General features: G+C 32.8%; 1 long non-coding RNA gene across 3 annotated transcripts in view; it reads left to right on the plus strand.

Annotated features, from left to right (window-relative positions):
- The first annotated feature begins 6,981 nt into the window (after positions 1 to 6,981).
- The window catches only part of LOC107877354, an 11,380-nt gene continuing 4,752 nt past the window's right edge, over positions 6,982 to 13,609 (plus strand). The window contains exons 1-2 of one of the 3 annotated variants that reach the window (XR_001676334.2): positions 6,982 to 7,098; positions 11,054 to 11,158. This is a non-coding gene — a long non-coding RNA (uncharacterized LOC107877354). Of the gene's footprint in view, positions 7,099 to 8,850; positions 9,005 to 11,053; positions 11,159 to 13,609 lie in introns of those variants that run through there. The other 2 variants (XR_001676335.2, XR_007057850.1) reach the window with 2 other exon arrangements.

The following is a 13,609-nucleotide window of genomic DNA, read 5'->3' on the forward strand; positions in this document are numbered from 1 at the left end:
TTCCTCCATGGTATCACTCGATTTGGCACTGTTTTCATTTTCAATTGCTGATAGCTTCTCATTGTCGTACACAGGTGTGATTTTATCACCTTCTTTACCTGAGGAGCTACTAATATTAGCCTTCTTTGGAGATGTAAAGGCTCTCTCTACCCAATTCCTGGTTGACTCTTCTGTGTTTTCATCATATTTACTTCTTGTATTCTTGTTATTATTTGATTTCTGCTCAGTCACTTTTGCATTCTCTTCCAGTGCTTCAAAAGGATTGTTGGTACTGATTGTTTTTTCCTTTTTTACAGCCTTATCACTTATACTTTCTCCATTCTTTTTTGTAAAAAATCTGTTAGTAGGATTCTATCTACTAATAACAGGTTTTCTTCCATCTGCACTTTGCTTTTGCTGCTCAGATGATTCTATTTCTCTAGGAAATTCAATCTCCTTCCTCAACTCTGGATGTAACACCCTACAATCGACCTCACTATGACCCTGGAGTTTACACCTTTTAAAATATGCTGGTAATGAATCATATTGAATTTTCATTTTCACAGTTCTTTTTTCCTTACTTGATTCATCTTCAATTTCCATGTGAACAAATTGAGGTTTCTCTACTAACAAATCCAGTTGGACCTTCACCCTAGCACAGCTTGGGCAAGTTTTGTTCACAGCTGCTGAATCAAGATGGAGTGGCTATCCCACAACTGATGCCAATGAGAACAATGTTTCTTTGACAAAAAGGGTGGGGAGGAGGTCTGGAAATGAAATCCATGCAGTTGTTTATGAAGTTTCTTCATTTGGTTTGAACTTTGCATCATAAATGAAGGGACACATCTGATATGAAGAACCATCCTTTACAGTGATGTAATAAGCATTCTTAGACATAATATTAATGAAATCTGCTTCTAGATCAAATCTCATTAAGATATGTCTATTTCTCAGAAAACCAATCTTACATTCACCTTTAATCCCACATTGCTTAGAGATTAAATCCCTTAATTCTGATAATTTAGGCCATCCATAAGAAAATTTGCCAAAATAATGTATTGCAAGTTTTTGAATATGTTCATTCTGTTAACTTCTTGCTCCATCCATTTTACTACTAGAATTCCATCTATTAGATCTACTTTCTTTATTGGGATGGGATCGACCACAGTCGTGGTCTTTGTAGCATTATTCAAATAACCATTAGGCTTGATGATCGCTGCATAAGAGATAGCTGGAGGAGAGATGTTTGGAACGATTGGATTTGGGGGTTGGGATATGTTGGTTGCTGAGGGTAATGGGGGAAAATCAGATTGGTCAGCCAACGGGGGTGGCTGACCATCGGCCAGAATCATGAAAAATGGAGGCTGCTAGGGTTGGTCAACCCCTGAACTCAATTTTAGCGTATTTTTGGATATATATAAGTTGTGATACTTAAGATGTGTGAAAAAATAAAATGAAGAAGGCATTCTGATAAATAGAGAACTAAGGGATCAAGTGCTGGAGGATAGAAGGATCAACGACATGATGATATTTCTTTGGTTACTCATTGGAGGGTTTACTTAGAACATTGTTAGCTGTCATTAACGAGCTTGGGTGATGGGGACAAGAAGCGTTTTGGGAGGATTTGCGTGAGGTGATATGAGGTATATCAAACATGAATAAGCTTTTTATATGATGAGATTTTAATAGGCATATGGGGTCAACTCTTGGAGTTGTAGTGATGTACCAAGAGGTTTTGATTTTGGATTTTGTCAAAGCTTTTATAGTAGTAGTAACCAATTTGGGTTTTTGATGAAAAAAGAATATTTAGCAAGTTTCTGTAATGTAGTGACTAAGAATTTTGATAAATTACTTACTTATTAGAAAGGGTGATCGAGGTCTTTATAAAGACAACAAAGTTTTGAGAATCTCTTGACTCAACATAAGCTTCTAAAGATGGATTTGAATTTATAGATCAATAGAAAGAGAAAGAAGATGATCATAAATTAATAGCCAAGGTCTAAATAGGATAGTTTGACCATGGTCAATGCCTATGATATAATGGAGATAAGTTGTTGTAGGCGAATAGCGAGGATGATAATGAAATGTGGGATGGAATTGCTACTTGTATTATTAAAGTGGCTGGGAATCTCAAAAGGAGAGTGTTGGGCATTAAGGGGATTAGTAGTAGAATGGGACGCCCAAAGGAATTAAACTGCAAGTAAAGAAGGTAGGTTTTGTGAAATGAATGGAGAATAAAGACGAAGAGAACAAATGTATGAATAGGGAGAGGTGCCTAATGGCGAGGAATGAGGCAAAGTTATTGGTTGTAACAACTAAACCAACAACTTTTGAACGCTTATCTATTTTTAAGACTTTCACTAATAAAATGTTAAATTTTATTTAAGTAAATACATGTTCATAACTTTAAAAACTTAAAATATGTAAATTTAAAATTTCAACTTTAAAAGATCTTGCAAATTGAGATTAGATGGGACACTCTGGGAGACACTAGACATAATTTTCTCGTCTCCTTATATGAATTTGTGCAATTCTCTAACTTTCAGGTTGAGTAAGGTCTAAGATCCATTTCTTTACGAAAATAATGAATTTGGATCTTCTTCATTTCTCACTCTCTCTATTTTTCCAAATTTCTATTCAGATATTAGTAATAAATACTCCAGTCCATATTTATGCATGTAATAAACATTGTTTAGTCAGGTTAATATATTCGTATTTTCAAAATAAAAACACTCACCTAGCAAAAGACATCACAATTGGTTGATATCAGCGGACAATTAGCGTTGTTGAGAAGATCTGAGAAAGCAACGAATAAATCATGAAAAGCCATGTGAAGGTTCAATTTTTTCTTGATTTTTTTTAAATCAAAATTTTTATGTTCTATATCGCCAGTCATTGTTAATTTTTTATTTGAAATTTTACTATATTAGGTTGATTTAGTACTAGATTCTCGCTGATTAATTTTTTATTTGTGATTTCTATATGAATATTTCTGATTTGGTATTTGGTTGAATTAGTTTAATTTAGTGCAAGATATGTGTTAGATTTGTGCCTGTTGTTTTAATTCTTGCTTACAATTTTTTTGATTTGATACTTTTTCATCAACATTAATTTTTGATGTGTAATTTTTGTATATTATCCAACTATTGTTCATTTTTGAAGTCAGACTATTTTATTTCTCATGTTTTGCTTATTGTTTGTGCTTTTTGTTTCTGTTTCTCTCATTGAATTGCTTGTTTTGAGTTTCTATATTATTTGATGTTCATTCTTTTTATTTCTTTTATTATTTGTGTTTAGATTATTACATTGGACTGGTCTATTAAATTTCAATTTTTTTTCTTTAATTGTACTAGTATTTTAGATTCTCTATGTGGGCCATGTATGGTATGTGTCGTAAGGGAGCTTCAATTTTTAGAGTATGATCTTGGAACATATAGACGTTAACAAAGTTTATAGAGCTAGTGAAGATTCTCAAAAGGGGAAGGATTAATATAACTTGTGTCCAGAAAATCAAATAGGTAGGATCATAGGCTCAGATTGTGAATAGATACAAGTTGTGATACTCAAGATATGTGAAAATTGAAATGGAATCGACATTTTTGTAGACAGGGAACTAGTGGAGCAAGTGTCGGAGGATAGGAGGATCAACGACATGATTATATCTCTTAGGTTATTTGTTGGAGGGTTCACTTAGAACGTCAATAGAGCTTTTGCTCCATAAAAGAGCTTGAATAATAAGGACAAGAAGCATTTTGGGAGGATTCTGATGATGTAATTTGAGGTTTACCAAACATGAATAAGTCTCTTATATGATGATATTTTATTAGGCAAATGGAGCCAACTAGAGGAGTTGTAGTGATGTAAAAGGAGGTTTTGTTTTGGGATTTTGCGTAATCTTTTATGTCAGTGGTAACCAATTTTAGTTTTTGATGAAAAAAGAATATTTGGTAAATTTTTACAGTGCGGTGGCTAAAACTTTGATAAATTACTTGCTCATTAGAAAGAATGATTGAGTTCTTTGTAAAGACAATAAAGTTACATCGAGTGAGAATCTCTTGACTCAATATAAGCTTCTGATGATAGATTTACAGATCAATAGGATGAGGAAGAAGATGGTCATGAATAAACAACCAAGGTCTAAATAGGATGGTTTGACCATAGTCAATGCCTATAATATAAGGGAGATAAGTTGTTGTAGGGGAATAGCGAGGATGAGAATGATAGTGGGATAGGATTACTAGTTGCATTATTATAGTGGTTGAGAATCTGAAAAGGTAGATTTGTTGGGCAATAAGGGAATCAGTAGTGGAATTCGACGCCTAAAGGAACTAAAATGCAAATAAAGTGGCTTCCGTGAAATGAATGGAGAGTAAGGACGAGGAGAACAAACGTATAAATAGGGAGAGGTACATAATGGTGACAAAGGAGGTAAAGTTATTGATTAAAACAACTAAACCACCAACTTTTGAATACTTACATATTTTTAAGACTTTCATTTTGAAAATTTTAAATTTTATTCAAGTAAATATATGTACATAACTTCGAATCTTAAATATGTGAATTTAAAATTTTAATTTCAAAAGATACTACAAATCGAGATTAGATCGGATATTTTAGGAGACACTTGGCGTAATTTCCTAGACACTTGGCGTAATTTCTTGGTCTCCTTATATGGACTTGTGTAATTCGTTTACTTTTGAACTGAGTTAGGCCCAAGGTCCATTTTTTTACCGAAATAATGAATTTGGCTCCTCTTCATTTCTCACTCTCTTTATTTTCTAAATTCCTATTTAGATATTGTAGTAAATACTCTAGTCCATATTTATGTTAGTAATAAATATTTTTTAGTAAGGCTAATACATTCTAATTTTTAAAATTAAAACACTGACCTAACTCTAGCCCCTTTTGCTATCAGGGTGTGACATCAACAAGACATCACAATAGGCTATCATTAACGGACAACCAACGCCTTCGAGAAGAAATTTGAAAGAAACGAATAGATCAGGCAAAGCCACACAAAGATTTAATTTTTTTGTAATTGATAAATTTGTTTTCTATATCGCCCGTCATTCTTAATATTTGATTTGGTATTTTACTATATTAGGTTGATTTAGTACTAGACTCGTGCCTATTAATTTCTGATTTGAGATTTCTTTACGAATATTTTTGATTTGCAATTTGGATGAATCAGGTTAATTTAGTGCAAGATACGTGTTAGATTCGTGCCAGTTGATTTAATTTTTGCCTTTAATTTTTTTTATTTGATACTTTTTTTTCTCAATGTTAATTTCTGATTTGAAATTTTGGAATACTATCTTCTGTTGTTCATTTTTGTTGTCACAGTCTATTTCATTTCTCATGTTTTGCTTGTTGTTTGTGCTTTTTTGTTCTGTTTCTCTCGTTGAGTTGCCTGTTTTGAGTTTCTTTACTATTTGATGTTCATTCTCTTTATTTCTTTTGTTGTTTGTGCATAAATTATTACATTGGATTGATCTATTAAATTTTGATTTTTGCCTTTAATTGTACTTGTTTTTTAGACTCACTGCGGGGGTTAGGAGTGGTTAGTGGGGTATGGGAGCTTCAATTCATAGAGTAGAATCTTGGAACATAGAGACGTTACAGGGAAGTTCATGGAGCTAAAGAAGATTCTTAAGAGGAGGAGGATTCATATTACTTGTATCCAGAAAATCAAACATGTAGGATCTTAGGCTTGGGATATGGATGGATACAAGTTGGGGTACTCAAGATATATGAAAATTGAAATAGAGTTGGCATTCGGTAAAAAGGTAAAAGAGAAAGTACCGGAGAATAGGAGGATCAACGATGTGATGATATCTCTTAAATTATTCGTTGGAGGGTTCACTTAGAACATTGTTAGGGTTTCCGCACCATAAACGAGTTTGGATGATGAGGACAAGTAGCGTTTTGAGAGGATTATTATGAGTTGATTTGAGGTATACCAAACATGAATAAATGTTTTATATGATGAGATTTTAATATGCATAAATGTTTTATATGATGAGATTTTAATATGCATATGGGGCAAACTCGAGGAGTTATAGTGATGTACATGGAGGTTTTGAATTTGGATTTTGCAAAAGCTTTTATGTTAGTGGTAATCAATTTGATTTTTTGATGAAAAAAAATATTTAAAAAAGTTTCCGCAATGTAGTGGCTAAGACTTTTATAAATTACTTGTTCATTAGAAAGGATGATCGAGGTCTTTGAAAAGACAACAAAGTTATAACTAGAGAGAATCTCTTGACTCAAAATAAGCTTCTGATGATGGATTTATAGATTAATATGATGAGGAAGAAGATGATCGTGAATAAACAACCAAGGTTTAAATAGGCAGTGGCGGATGTACATGTATTCCAGGGGTTCATCCGAACCCCCTTCGTCAGAAAATTATACTATTTTTACATGGTAAAAAATTTTTTATGTATAAATAATAGAGGTTAAACCCCCTTCTACTAGTTCGTATATGTACTACTGAATCCCCTCACTGAAAATCCTGGATCTGCCCCTGTAAATAGGTAATTTGACCATGGTACACAATAAATAGGGAGAGGTACACAATGGCAAGGAAGGAGACAAATTAAAGTTATTGATTATAACAACTAAACCAACAACTTTTGAACACTAAACTTTTTTTAAGACTTTCACTCAGAAATTTTTAAACTTTATTAAGTAAATACATGTCCATAATTTTAAAAACTTAAATATGTAACTTAAAAATTTCAACTTTAAAAGATACTGTAAATCGCGATTAGACCAGACACTTTTGGTGACTCTAGGCGCAATTTTTTGGTCTCATGATCCATTTTTTTATGAAAATAATAAATTTGACTCCTTTTCATTTCTCATTCTCTCTATTTTCCAAATTACTATATAGATATATGTAGTAAATACTCTAGATCATATTTATGTAAATAATAAATATTGTTTAGTCGGATTAATATATTCTTATTTTCAAAATAAAAACATTCACCTATAGCCCCTCATATGATTAGAGCGTGGCATCAACAAGACATCACAATTGGTTGCCATTAAGGAACAAACAACGTCGTGGAGAAGATCTTGGAAAACAAGGTTAGATCAGGGCAGAGCCATGTGAAGGTTCAATTTTTTCTTGATTTTTTGAAATTGATAAATTTATATTCTATATCGCCTGTCATTGTTAATTTTAGATTTGGTATTTTACTATATTACGGATTTTGTACTAGATTTTTGCCTATTAATTTCTGATTTGAGATTTCTTTATGAGTATTTCTAATTTGGTATTTGGTAGAATTAGGTTAATTTAGTGCTAGATACGTGCTAGATTCGTGCCTGTTGCTTTAATTCTTGCCTACAATTTTTTTGATTTGATACTTTTTCAACAATGCTAACTTCTGATTTGAAATTTTGGTATACTATCCACTGCTGTTCATTTTTGCAGTTAGACTCTATTTCATTTCCCATTATTTGCTTATTGTTCTTGCTTCTTCTTTTTTTTCTCTCTCAGTGAGTTTCTTGTTTTGAGTTTCTATACCATTTTATGTTCATTCCCTTTATTTCTTTGTTGTCAGTGTTTAGATTATTACATTCGATTGATTTGTTAAATTTCAATTTTTACCTTCAATTGTACTAGTATTTTAGACCCTCTGTGTGGGCCAGGGATAGTAAGTGGGGTAAGGGATAGAAGGACCAACGACATGATATCTCTTAGGTTATTCATTGGAGGGTTCACTTAGAACATTATTAGCACTTTCGCACAATAAATGAGCTTGGATAATGAGGATAAGAAGCATTTTGGAAGGATTTGAATGAGGTGATTTGAGGTATACCAAACGTGAATAAGCGTTTTATGTGATGATATTTAAATAGACATGTGGAGCCAACCTAAAGTGTTGTATTGATGTACAGGGAGGTTTTGATTTTGGATTTTGCAAAAGCTTTTAATGTGGTGGTAACCAATTTGAGTTTTGATGAAAAAAAATATTTGGTAAGTTTTCGTAGTGTAGTGACTAAGACTTTGATAAATTACTTGCTCATTGAAAAGGATGATCGAGGTCTTTGTAAAGATAACAAGGTTACAACGAGTGAGAATCTCTTGATTCAATATAAGCATCCGATGATGGGATTTATAGATCAATGTTAGGATGATGAAGAAAATGTTCGTTAATAAACGTTCAAGGTCTATATATATAGGGTAGTTTGACCATGGTCAATGCCTATGATATTAGGGAGATAAGCTATCGTAGGAAAATAGCAAGAATGAGAATGATATGTGGGATAAGATTACTTGTTGCATTATTATAGTGGTTGAGAATCCCAAAAGGTTGATGTGTCTGCATTAAGGGGATCAGTAGTAAAATGAAACGCCCAACAAAATTAAAATGCAAGTAAAGAAGATGGCTTTCGTGAAATGAATGGAGACTAAAGACGAGGAGAAAAATCATATAAATTGGAAGAGGTACATAATGGTGAGGAAGGAGGCAAAGTTATTGATTATAACAAGTAAACAACAACTTCTGAAAACTTACATATTTTTAAGACTTTCACTTGGAAAAAATTATTTTGTTGAAGTAAATACATGTCCCTAACTTTGAAATCTTAAATATGTAAAAATAAAATTTTAGCTTCAAAAGATATTAGATCGGACATTTTGGGAGTCACTCAGCGTAATTTCCCGGTCTCTTTATATGGACTTGTGTAATTCTCTAACTTTTGGGCTAAGTTAGGTCCAAGATTCATTTCTGTACGGAAATAATGATTTGGATCTTTTCATATCTCACTCTCTCTATTTTTCTAAATTCCTATTTAGATATTTGTAATAAATACTCCGGTCCATGTTTATGTTAGTAATAAATATCGTTTAGCAGGGTCAATACATTCTTATGTTCAAAATAAAAGCACTCACCTAACTCTAGCCCCTCTTCCGAGTAGGGCGTGACATCAACAAGACATCACAATTGGCTATCATCAACGGACAACCAGCGTCGTCAAGAAAATCTTGGAAAGCAACAAATAGATTAATTAGGTAGAGCAACACAAAAGTTTAATTTTTTCTTGATTTTTTTGAAATTTATAAATTTGATTTCTATATCGTCAGTTATTGTTAATTTTTGATTTGATATTTTACTATATTAGGTGGATTTAGTACTAGATTCTTGCCAATTAATTTCTGATTAGAGATTTCTTTATAAATATTTTTGATTTGGTATTTGGTCGAAATAGGTTAATTTAGTGCAAGATTCGTGTTAGATTCGTGTTTGTTGTTTTAATTCTAGCCTACAATTTTTTTGATTCTATATTTTTTATCAATGTTAATTTATAATTTGAAATTTTAGTTTTGTATCTGTTGTTCATTTTTGCAGTCAGACTTTATTTCATTTTTCATGTTTTGCTTACACTTTATTGTTCTGCTTTTCTCGTTGAGTTTCTTGTTTTGAATTTTTATACTATTTGATGTTTATTCTCATTATTTCTTTTTTTTTTTTTCACAGATTATTACATTGGATTGTCTATTAAATTTTGATTTTTGTCTTTTAACTGTACTAGTATTTTAGACTCACTGTGTGGCCCAAGGATGGTAAGTGGGGTATGGGAACTTAAATTTTGAGAGTTATGGATCTTGGAACATAGAGAAGTTACAGAAAAGTTCATAGAGCTACTGAAGATTTTCAAGAGGAGGAGGATTAATATGATTTGTGTCCAGAAAACAAAATAGGTTGGATCTTAGGCTTGAGATGTAGATAGATACAAGTTATGGTATTCAAGATGTGCAAGAAATTGGAACGGAGTAGGCATTCTGGTAGACGAATAGGTAAAAGAGAAAGTGTCAAAGGATAGGAGGATCAACGATATGATGATATCTCTTGAATTATTCGTTGGAGGGTTCACTTAGAAAATTGTTAGCGCTTCCGCACCATAAACGAGCTTGGATGACGAGGACAAAAAACGTTTTGAGAGGATTTGAAAGAGGTGATTTGAGGTATACCAAACATGATAATAAGTGTTTTATGTGATGAGATTTTGATAGGCATACGGGGACAACTTGAGGAGTTATAGTGTAATGTACAAGGAGGTTTTGATTTTGAATTTTGCAAAAGCTTTTATGTTAGTAGTAACCAATTTCAGTTTTTGATGACAAAAGAATATTTGGTAAGTTTCTGTAGTGTAGTGGCTAAGATTTTGATAAATTACTTGCTCATTAGAAAAGATGATTGAGGTCATTGCAAAGACAACAAATTTATAATGAGTGAGAATCGCTCGACTCAACATAAGCTTTTGATGATGGATTTACAAATCTATCGGATGAGGAAGAAAATGATCGTGAATAAACGACCAAGGTCTGAATAGAGTAGTTTGACCATGGTCAATGCCTATGATACAAGGGAGATAAGTTGTTATAGGGGAATAACGAGGATGATAATGATATTTGGGATAGGATTACTATTTTTGATATGTGGGATAGGACTAGTTGTATTGAATTTGTAGTAGAATGAGACACCCAAAGAAATTGAAGTGCAAGTAATAAGGTGGCTTATGAGAAACGAATGGAAAGTAATGACGAGGATGGTAAACGTATAAATAGAGAGAGGCACATAATGACGAGAAAGGAGGCAAAGTTATTGATAATTACAACTAAACCACCAATTTTTGCACACATATATTTTTAATATTTTCACTCAGAAAATTTTAAATTTTATTCAAGTAAATACATGTCCATAACTTTAAAAATTTAAATATGTAAATTTAAAATTTCAACTACAAAAGATATTGTAAATCGAGATTAGACCGGACACTTTGGGAGATACTAGGCACAATTTGTTGGTCTTCTTATATGAATTTGTGCAATTTCTAATTTTTACTGAGTTAGGCTCAAGATTCATTTTTTTAAGAAAATAATGAATTTGGCTCCTCTTCATTTCTCACTCACTCTATTTTTTCAAATTCCTATTTAGATTTTTGTAATAAACATCCTTGTCCATATTTATGTAAGTAATAAAGATTGATTAATCGGATTAATACATTCTTATTTTCAAAATAAAACCACTCACCTAACTTTAGCCCCTCTTACAATTAGGTGTGACATCAACAAGACATCACAATTGATTGCCATCAGCGGACAACCAGCGCCGTCGAAAAGATCTTGGAAATCAATGAATAGATCAGGCAGAGCCACGCGAAGGTTCAATTTTTTCTTGATTTTTTTGAAATTGATAAATTTATTTTATATATCGCCCGTCATTGTTAATTTTTGATTTGTTATTTTACCATATTAGGTTGATTTAGTACTAGATTCTTGTGTATTAATTTTTTATTTGAAATTTCTTTATGAATATTTTTTATTTGGTAATTGGCTGAATTAGGTTAATTTAGTGCTAGATACGTGTTAGATTCGTTCCCGTTGTTTTAATTCTTGCCTATAATTTTTTTGATTTGATACTTGTTCATCACTGTTAATTTGTGATTTGAAATTTTGGTATACTATTAAGTTTTATTCATTTTTGCAGTCAGACTCTATTCCATTTCTCATATTTTGCTTATTGTTCTGCTTTTTTGTCCTGTCCTTTCATTGAGTTGTTTGTTTTGAGTTTCTATGATATTTGATGTTCATTCTCTTGATTTCTTTTGTTGTTTGTGTTGAGATTGTTACATTGGATTGGTCTATTAATTTCAATTTTTTACTTTAATTGTACTAGTATTTTAGTACAATTAAAGTAAAAAATTGGAATTAATAGGAAGATCAGGAGGACGCGAATTAGCATAGAAGGTTAGGGTCAGCTTGATCATTGGGGTAGGGCATTACTTGGTCGGGTATTATTCTTGTTATGTCACCTTGTTGCATGCTTTATTACGAATGTGTTGACTATTCTTTGTTTATTATTCCTTGTGGATGATGTATTTATGTCTTGTCATCTTGTTACATGCTTTATTATGGATTTGATTATTATTCCTTGTCTTGAGCCGGGGATCTATCGGAAACAGCCTTTCTACTTCTCCGGAGGTAGTGGTATGGATTGTGTACATCTTACCCCCACCCCCCACCCCACCCCAGACCCCACTATGTGGGAATACACTGGGTTTGTTGTTGTTGTTGTTGTAATTGTACTAGTATTTTAGACTCTCAATGTGGGCCAGAAATGGTAAGTGGGGTATGGAAGTTTCAATTTTTAGAGTAGGATCTTGAAACATAGAGACATTAATGAAGAAGTTCATAGAGCTAGTGAGTATTCTCAAGAGTAGGAGAATTAATATAACCTGTGTCCAGAGATCAAATAGGTAGGATCTTAGGCTCGGAATGTGGATAGATATAAGTTGTGGTACTCAAGATGTGTGAAAAATTGAAATGGACTAGGCATTCGGGTAGAAAAAGAGGTAAAGGAGTAAGTGCAAGGCAGATCAACGACATAATAATATCTCTTAAGTTATTCATTGGAGGGTTTACATAGAATATTGTTAGCTCTTTCACACCATAAACGAGCTTGAATGATAAGGACAAGAAGCGTTTAGAGAGGATTTGGATGAGGTGATTTGAGGTATACCAAACATGAATATGTTTTTTATATGATTAGATTTTAATAGGCATATGGGGCCAACTCAAGGAATTATAGTGATGTACAAGGAGGTTTTGGTTTTGGATTTTGCAAAAGTTTTTATGTTGGTGGCAATCAATTTGAGTTTTTGATGAAAAAAAAAATATTTGGTAAGTTTTCTGTAAGACCCCGTAAGATCCTAGCTCGTTTCAGCTCACTCTTGCATGTTAAAGGGGTCCAAGACTTAGAAAATTCTACTAAGTGTTAAGACTTAGTCATTTTCAAAGCCCCTTAAACTTCGATAATTTTAATTTTGACCTTTCCGACCTTAGAACATCAATTTTTAAGTTGATTCATGATCGGAGTGGTCGATAGCATGTCTCGGGTAAGTTTTGAATTTTTTGAACGAGGTTTGAGGCTTGTTTGGATGTTCAATCCAGCGAGTCAGTGCGATATGGTCGCGGCGCACCGTTTATCGCGTTGGTGGGTGTCACACCCCTTTTTGACCAAAAAAAAGATATGTATTTTAAGTTCGAAAGAGTTTTATTATTAAGGTGACAAAAATGAAAAAAAATTGTTTCGAAAAAAAAAGGATTATTTACATTATTTTTTCTTATTTAGAGTCGCCACTTGGCATAATCCGGTGTGCCAAGTCACCTTTGTAAAATTCTTTTCGAAATGGTTTGACCCTAAAAACTGATCCGCGAACAGAGATTCCGGCTAAAGAATTCTGTTGACCGAGGGGAAGGTATTAGGCACACCTCGATACCGTGGTTCGACCACGGTTGCTTGGTGGAGTGTACCGGCTAATTTGACACTACAAATGTACAAACCACATAAACACACAAAACAAGCAAACAAACAAATCACACAAAATTCAAAACAAACCAAAATAATGTTCAGTCCAAATTATACAATCTAAAATAAAAGAGGTGCTGAAATATAAAACCTATTCTATTCCAAACTAATCCTAAACTAAACTCCACCCGACGTTCGGGGCCTTGATCACGAGCCTCCTTTGCGTACATGCTACTTTGGGGTATTCCCCGGATAAATCAATACAAATCCTTCGGGGTATTCCCCGACCAAATGAGTACAATTTA

Source organism: Capsicum annuum, chromosome 7 (assembly GCF_002878395.1).
Source record: "Capsicum annuum cultivar UCD-10X-F1 chromosome 7, UCD10Xv1.1, whole genome shotgun sequence".
NCBI classification, from domain to species: domain Eukaryota; kingdom Viridiplantae; phylum Streptophyta; class Magnoliopsida; order Solanales; family Solanaceae; genus Capsicum; species Capsicum annuum.